Source organism: Periplaneta americana, chromosome 7, assembly GCF_040183065.1.
Source record: "Periplaneta americana isolate PAMFEO1 chromosome 7, P.americana_PAMFEO1_priV1, whole genome shotgun sequence".
Lineage (NCBI taxonomy): Eukaryota > Metazoa > Arthropoda > Insecta > Blattodea > Blattidae > Periplaneta > Periplaneta americana.
This window is the reverse complement of record NC_091123.1, coordinates 159,821,244-159,829,590: the sequence shown is the minus strand read 5'-3', so window position 1 is coordinate 159,829,590 and position 8,347 is coordinate 159,821,244. Positions and strand designations below refer to the sequence as shown.

Genomic DNA, 8,347 nt, shown 5'->3' with positions numbered 1-8,347 from the left:
ATTTCAAGAACTTTGTTTCTCCTTAAGAGATGATGCACTGTTAAGTGAGATGATGATTTTTGAAACCTACTTATCAGATCGCAAGCAAAGTGTTTCGTTTAATGGTAAAAAATCTGATGTTATGGATTATTATTATGGAATTCCTCAGGCCTCCGTATTGGGTCCGATATTGTTTTTGCTAGCTACTAATGACGTAGCCTGTAATATAAATGCTGATACTGTTCTGTACGCGGATGCTACTACTTTTTTTATAGTGATATTAACTATTTGAAAAGCTTTGCCCAACATAATTTAAGAGATGCTGAAGTTTGGTTTAATACAAATAGATTTTTGTTGAACCCAGCTAAAACTGAACGTGTGATTTTTACTCTTAAGAAGAACGATCATGAACAAAGTCAGTTTAATATGTTAGAAATTATTGTTGATTCCAAGTTGAGATGGGAAAGTCATATTGATCACATTCCTACTAAATTTCAAGAACTTTGTTTCTCCTTAAGAGATGATGCACTGTTAAGTGAGATGATGATTTTTGAAACCTACTTATCAGATCGCAAGCAAAGTGTTTCGTTTAATGGTAAAAAATCTGATGTTATGGATTATTATTATGGAATTCCTCAGGCCTCCGTATTGGGTCCGATATTGTTTTTGCTAGCTACTAATGACGTAGCCTGTAATATGAATGCTGATACTGTTCTGTACGCGGATGCTACTACTTTTTTTATAGTGATATTAACTATTTGAAAAGCTTTGCTTAACATAATTTAAGAGATGCCGAAGTTTGATTTAATACAAATGGATTTTTGTTGAATTCAGCTAAAACTGAACATATGATTTTTACTCTTAAGAAGAACGATCATGAACAAAGTCAGTTTAATATGTTAGAAATTATTGTTGATTCCAAGTTGAGATGGGAAAGTCATATTGATCACATTTCTACTAAATTTCAAGAACTTTGTTTCTCCTTAAGAGATGATGCACTGTTAAGTGAGATGATGATTTTTGAAACCTACTTATCAGATCGCAAGCAAAGTGTTTCGTTTAATGGTAAAAAATCTGATGTTATGGATTATTATTATGGAATTCCTCAGGGCTCCGTATTGGGTCCGATATTGTTTTTGCTAGCTACTAATGACGTAGCCTGTAATATGAATGCTGATACTGTTCTGTACGCGGATGCTACTACTTTTTTTATAGTGATATTAACTATTTGAAAAGCTTTGCTTAACATAATTTAAGAGATGCCGAAGTTTGATTTAATACAAATGGATTTTTGTTGAATTCAGCTAAAACTGAACATATGATTTTTACTCTTAAGAAGATCGATCATTAACAAAGTCAGTTTAATATGTTAGAAATTACTGTTGATTCCAAGTTGACATGGGAAAGTCATACTGATCGTATTTCTACTAAACTTTCAAGAACTTTGTTTCTCCTTAAGAGATTACAAACTGTTGTACCTGAAAACTATACTCGTGATACTTATTTTGCTTACTTTCAAAACACTCTTACCTATGGAATACTGCTATGGGGCAACAGTGCTTTTATAAATAGGGTCCTATTGCTTCAAAAAAGGGCCATAAGAATTATATCAAATGCAGCTTTTAATGAACATTGTAAACCATTATTTGTGAAAAACAAAATCATGACTTTAATCAATTTATATATTCTAGAGTTAATTTTGTATGTTAAACATAATCTTCCAACTTTAACATTAAGAAATTATATTCATTTCTATGATACAAGACAAGGAAATAATTTTAATATCATAACATGTAGACTTGCCAAATCCCGAAAAAACTTTTGTCAAATGTCATTGAAGGTTGCAAATAAATTTCCATCACATATTTTTAATTTAAGCAGAGCTGCTCTCAAATTTTACACCTCTAGTTGGTTAATTTTAAATCCATTTTATAACCTTGATGAATTTTTTGATTGTACAATCTCTTTGTAATTTAACTGACTTTGTCTATACATTTTGTTTTTAAACATGTAATTTAAACCATTAAACAGGAAATGTACTTCTCCAGTTTGTATTTATAGATACATTGTTCTGCTCTTTTATGAATGCATAAGACAATTTATTGTTATTTGTACGTATGTATGTATGTATGTATGTATGTATGTATGTATGTATGTATGTATGTATGTATGTATGTATGTATGTATGTATGTATGTATGTATGTATGTATGTATGTATGTATGTATGTATGTATGTATGTATGTATGTATGTATGTATGCATGCATGCATGCATGCGTGTGCGTATGTATATATGTATGTGTTTATATCCACAAGAACATCACATCATACGAATCCTTATACAGGGTGCTCTAAAATTCCCCTTACAAACTTCTAGGACTTGTTAAGGGGACTGAGTAGATAATATTTTGAATTGGAACCCATGTCCGGAAACGTACCGTTTCCGTGCTACAGCCGTTCGTCCACCTGCAGCGTTACATGATGACGGGTGCTTACGTCAGATCCTCGATGGCCTCCACGATCACGGATTTGACTCCTTTGGACTTTTTCCTCTGGGGTCGTATGAAGAGTTTGGTTTATGAGACTCATGTAGAGATAGCAGAAGATCTGGTGGCACGAGTTGTGGTCGCTGCAGGAGAGATTGCAGATACATCAGGTGTGATAGAGCGCGTTTACCAAAACATCATTCGTAGGTACAATGCGTGCAACGAAGTTGGTAATCGCCACATCGAACCGCATTTGTAGTGGATTTGAATGTTAATCATCATTTGAAAAGGACAAAAACAGTTTAAGTTGAACTGTAAACAAAAGTGTTTGTGACAAATGATTCAGTTTCCATTTTGTTTCTTTGGTTAGTAGTGAGTTGAATTGTAAAACAAGTGATGTACTGGGTCACGCCTCATAATATAATAAATTACTTGTAAAAGTGGTCGCGTTAAAAACATGTTTTCAAACGGCTGTAGCACGGAAACGGTACGTTTCCGGACATGGGTTCCAATTCAAAAAATTATCTACTCAGTCCCCTTAACAAGTCTTAGAAGTTTGTAAGGGGAATTTTAGATCTATAACCTATATAAACCTTAAAACATTAGAAGTTTATAATATTACGCACAACTCATAACAAAATGTCATGCATCATATACTGATTATAATCAAACGTTTTCATAAATGTTATCATAATGACCTGAAGATGATTTTGTGAAGTTGAATCCAAAATATGTCTAATATCTATATATATAATTTGAACTGGTAATGGAAATTACGGGAAAACAGCTGAACGGATTTTAATAAATGGCCCCTCATTTTGAAACTTGGAACCCAAAGTTTTTCGGAAAAATAGTAGTTTTCAGTGAAATGTCAATTTTCCTACATAATTTTCCTATTTTCCAAAATCCATCTGTCGTCAGTTTTGAGAACTAGCTAATTGCATTCAGAAGAAGCGAAGCGAGCATCAAGTCGGCCGTGTTGCATTTCAGAATAAAACAAAAGACACACTACAGTAAACAATATTACACGAAGGCCATGATCTGCAAGAATGCGGACATATTTAGAGCTCATATTAAATTGGTTATTAAAAACTTAACTTACTAAAAATAATTTACAGGTTTGATTCTGTGATGTGTAATTTTCTGGGTACAGCTGTGCATTGGATATTAAAAACTACAAAACTTGAGGTGGTTTGATGAGATCATTACTATTAGAAATGAAATATTATCGTAGTTAATGCCGTGATGTGACTATTTTTCATTAATTATACATATTAATGCTATATTGATGATATGAAAGTGAAACGTTTTGGGGTTATATAAGTAGATTTAGAGATTAACTTAAATTAGATTTTGATTTCTATATTTTACTGAGTGGCGGCTATATAGTATATACTGTATATAGTATATGTTACTGAAAGCTATAAAACTTATGTAAGATAATAATACAGTATTATTACAAATCAAATATTTTTATAGTTATTAATCAAGTGGGGTTGGGTATTTTTCATATATTTAATGGCGGTGTGGTGTAGATATTTATATGCATGGTTCTCTTCAGTATTGGCTCGAGAGAGAGAGAGAGAATCTTTCATTATTATGGAAACAAATAATTTTCAGAATGTCTGGTATTCTTCACTGAAAATAAATCTGAAAAATGTTTATTTGAACGTCTAACGAACTTAATTTGCAGCATTTGCTGCACAAGCCACTAGTTTAGATGTATTTGAAATGATAGGTTATAGACGAATAAATAAAAGGTTTACTAAATAATTTTGAGGGAAAAATTGTTCCGGAGCCGGGTATCGAACCCGGGACCTTTGGTTTAACGTACCAACGCTCTACCACTGAGCTACTCGGGAACTCTAACTCTAACCGACGCCGATCCAATTTTTCCCTCTATATCCACAGACCTCAAAGTGGGCTGACAACCGTCAAGCAACCAACTTCGAGTGCACACTAACTCTTGATTTGCATAATACACGTCACTGTTCGTTAACAGAAAGCCACAATTTAAGTCACACGGAGTTAGTGTGCACTCGAAGTTGGTTGCTTGACGGTTGTCAGCCCACTTTGAGGTCTGTGGATATAGAGGGAAAAATTTGATCGGCGTCGGTTAGAGTTCCCGAGTAGCTCAGTGGTAGAGCGTTGGTACGTTAAACCAAAGGTCCCGGGTTCGATACCCGGCTCCGGAACAATTTTTCCCTCAAAATTATTCAAATCAACTTTACAGGGAGTTATACCTGAAATCTTGATTTGCAAAAGGTTTACTAATTTTAATTAGTAACTTATCGGAAAACCGAACATGTTAATACAAATTAAGTAAAATAGTTTAGATACACCTGAAACCTTCATCAGAAAGAGGAATGATCCCTCCCTGGCCACCCTCTGACCTCGTCACTATCGGAATTAGATCTGGTTGCCTTACCATTGACCTAATCGTACAAACGTAGGCCTACTGTTTTATGTCGTGGAGGTCTGTATACATTTTGGAGGACTGGAAGCTCGGAGTGTGAGATATGGCTTTGATCACACGTAGACGAAGTGCGCAAGACCAAAAGGGAGGGAAGAGTCTGCTGCGTGCCCGCTGGCGTCTCAATCAACAGTTGCACGTTGTCCGGGTGATGATCAACAAGGCAAGCGCCGCGACGCCGGCATCTGTTTCTCGTGTGAAAAGTGTCGACAGTTCCAGTCGCTAGGATACACAATAACTATGTGGTAAGCGAGGATCTATTTAAATTATCACAATGCATGTTAGTGAAATAACGCAATGAATTTGTGAAAGCGATCTTTGTGAATTACTCCAAAGGGTTTATTAACGACTGTTCTATTTGTGTGGATTCATCATAACGTTTGCAGAAGATTACTCATCTATTTTTTGGCTTTTATAACTTAAATAGTTCTGATATGAAATCGTTAGAACACTGAATTCCCATCTGAGACAACGTAGAACTTTTACATGACAACAGACAAAAATTAAATCTTATAGCATATGATTACACAAAGTAAACCGTAATAATGCCATTAATGTAGGGGGTTATTCTTTGAGATTTTTCAAACAAAAAAGGTTTAATACAATTTAGGTCGTTTTTGTTTTCTTTTCGAGATAAAAATTGTTTTATATGAAACATTTTATAGCGTGTTTTGGGAAAGCCATTACGAATGGAAAACTCGTAGGGACGGAAAAATTTTGAGAAAAGGAAGAAATCTAGCTCGAAGTAAATTTTCCATTTTTTTTTTTACTTCGAAGATGTCTGCTTTAGATAGTGGCATAATATTTGTTTAATTGTTGTTTCGTGCCACTTTTTTATAGTTTGCTACACAGTATGTCTAAGATTTGCTTATGCTAGATAGCGAGGGGCGTAAATTTTTTTCGGGCCCGTGGACGTAGCATGAGACTGTATATGATTGAAAACCACTAGTAGAAATTCAGTCCATGATTACAATCGAACTTAACTGTTGAGTTCACTATTGATGACTGATTTCATATAGAACATCAGCATAGGTTGTAAAATCCAGGATACCCAGTCTTCATCATAACAAAAAATTTTTAATTTTCTTTTTATGAATTAATTCGCTGTTTCCTTACTTTGTGTTGTGGAAAAACTTATTATTTAAATACCGGTGAAGTTAAGCCGGTAAGGTCTTCTCTTCGACACCACCAGAGATACAAATATAAATGCAAACACGAAACTGAAGTCAATAAAGTATCTACAACGAATCAAAAGAAATGAAATACAAAATAATAGTAGAAGTACAAGTATAAATACAAATAGAAGTATTAATATAAAGTTTAGGATCTGAGTAAAAATATACAAAAAAATCGAAATATAATCAATACAAATATTAATATTGATATAATATTATAATAACAGTAATACTAACTTAATAATTATAACAATAAAATTTTATGTAAGTTTCAGTAAAAGAACTCAAGGAATGAGATACTAAAAATCTAACAGTGAAAAAAACTTTACAAATAGGGTAAAGGTTGGTAATATTGTTATACTAATAATATTATGATAGTTCTTTTTGAAAAATTTTTACAATTTTACTGAGCGAGAGAAGGACCGGTTTTATGCAGAAACTTACCCAATTACATTCCCTTAATATGTTGGCCCCAAAAACCGATCTTCCTCTCGCTCAGTAAAAAAATTCTCAAAAATAACTATTATAATATTATTAGCATCACAATATTACCAACCTTTACTCTAAATTATTAAGAATAACAATATACTATAAATAACGGCGAATCTTCTATCCCGCTACGCACAACACGTGCCAGAAAAAATGCATTTAACTAATAATTGAAAATAATCTCAAAATTGTAGCACACCACTCTAAAGACACGATGTGATCACTGCGAAAGTTACAAACTCACATAAACCGCCCCAATACCTTCGTTTCTTATATACTCGGCCGAAGATTTTCTCATTTTTATATGAAATTAACACGTAACCCAGTGGCACCATCATTATTTTGCCGTATCTAAAACTGAAATTACTTTTTAATTCATTTAGAATATTTGCATTTCCCTTATAACCTTATGAAGTGTGTTGTGCAATTTTACTTATAAATATCCTTGACCTCTGTGACAGAATCAGCTGTCATAGGCTATATTAGAATTGCAAGAGTATACTCTTTGAAGATTTTATGTTTAAACAGTCTATGTCATTGTTATGTTATTCTTAAAAATGAATGCTGAAATTTTGTTATGTATGCGTTTTTCATGGGATAATACGTATTCTAGACAATTACATTATTGTTATTATTATTATTACTATTATTGTTATTACTATTACTATTATTATTATTATTATTATTATTATTATTATTATTATTATTAAATGTGTCTCAGTGAAACATTCAGCAGAGTTCGTATAGGTCAGTTTCTGTCAGATGCGTTTCCAATTCACTGTGGGCTAAAGCAAGGAGATGCACTATCACCTTTACTTTTTAACTTTGCTCTAGAGTATGCCATTAGGAAAGTCCAGGATAACAGAGAGGGTTTGGAATTGAAGGGGTTACATCAGCTGCTTGTCTATGCGGATGACGTGATATTCACGTTAGGAGAAAATCTACAAACGATTAGGGAAAACACGGGAATTTTACTGGAAGCAAGTAAAGAGATAGGTTTGGAAGTAAATCCCGAAAAGACAAAGTATATGATTATGTCTCCGTGATGAGAATATTGTACGAAATGGAAATATAAAAACTGGAAATTTATCTTTTGAAGAGGTGGAGAAGTTCAAATATCTGGGAGCAACAGTAACAAATATAAATGATACTCGGGAAGAAATTAAACACAGAATAAATATGGGAAATGCGTGTTATTATTTGGTTGAGAAACTTTTATCATCCAGTCTGCTGTCGAAAAATCTGAAAGTTAGAATTTATAAAACAGTTATATTACCGGTTGTTCTTTATGGTTGTGAAACTTGGACTCTCACTTTGAGAGAGGAACAGAGATTAAGGGTGTTTGAGAGTAAGGTGCTTAGTAAAATATTTGGGGCTAAGAGGGATGAAGTTACAGGAGAATGGAGAAAGTTACACAACACAGAACTGCACGCATTGTATTCTTCACGTGACATAATTAGGAACATTAAATCCAGACGTTTGAAATGGGCAAGGCATGTAGCACGTATGGGCGAATCCAGAAATGCATATAGAGTGTTAGTTGGGAGGCCGGAGGGAAAAAGACCTTTAGGGAGGCCGAGACGTAGATGGGAAGATAATATTAAAATGGATTTGAGAGAGGTGGGATATGATGATAGAGAATGGATTAATTTTGCTGAGGATAGGGACCAATGGCGGGCTTATGTGAGGGCGGCAATGAACCTCCGGGTTCCTTAAAAGCCAGTCAGTAAGTAAGTATTGTTATT

The 8,347-nt window shown here is 33.7% G+C and overlaps 1 long non-coding RNA gene across 2 annotated transcripts in view; it reads left to right on the top strand.

The window, feature by feature from the left end:
* Positions 1-4,976: 4,976 nt before the first annotated feature.
* The window catches only part of LOC138703648 (uncharacterized), a 380,530-nt gene continuing 377,159 nt past the window's right edge, over positions 4,977-8,347 (top strand). Inside the window, exon 1 of one of the 2 annotated variants that reach the window (XR_011333224.1) lies at positions 4,977-5,183. This is a non-coding gene — a long non-coding RNA (uncharacterized lncRNA). The remainder of the gene's footprint in view (positions 5,184-8,347) is intronic. The other variant, XR_011333223.1, reaches the window with a different exon arrangement.